Here is a 762-nt window from a genome sequence, read left to right on the forward strand (position 1 = left end):
GAATAATTAATTAGGGGGCGGAGGGAAGATGAAGGGGGAATAAATTATTCTTTGCCAAGATTGGATGCAGAACGCTGTTCAGAAACCAACCAGAATGCGTTACATAATAAGCGGTACTAAGCAATACCGAGCAACGGTATCCAAAAAAAGAGTGATATGACGCATTCTGTTTAATCTCCGGATGATATTCGGCGTCCACTCCGAATAATTAATTAGGGGGCTGAGGGAAGATGACACCGGACCTTAAAAATCTCTAATGAAAGGCACAAGCGAAACAACCTCCTCATAGCTATAAAGCAGAATCTATGATCGATCACTTTTAACCACATCAGTGAGCTATTCTCCTTTAACCACCGCAACAACAACTGCAACCACAAGGACAAAAAGAGCAACAGCAACAAAACGAGATCAGGAAAGAAAGAAGAGAGACGGAGCCACGGAGGGAGCCAAGGAATCTAGAAAGGGAGAACGAAAAGGATAGATGATGGACGAAGTCGGAGGCGATGAGCTTTCATGGGATCCACCACCCTGGAATATGAAGAAAAATAGTATATAAAGTAGCTTAATACGTTTTTAATTATATATAATAATAGAAAACTCTGAAATTTTTTGTTCGGTGTGAATCAAATTCGACGGAGTATATATGAATTGTATTTTGAGTCGAGTTGACTCAATTTAAGATGAATAGATTTTGATGTCTCAAAATAATTAGTTAATGTTTACTCAAAATTATAAATGCAGAACTTTCATTTTTTTTTTTTT

Source organism: Dendrobium catenatum, unplaced genomic scaffold (assembly GCF_001605985.2).
Source record: "Dendrobium catenatum unplaced genomic scaffold, ASM160598v2 fragScaff_scaffold_793, whole genome shotgun sequence".
NCBI lineage: Eukaryota > Viridiplantae > Streptophyta > Magnoliopsida > Asparagales > Orchidaceae > Dendrobium > Dendrobium catenatum.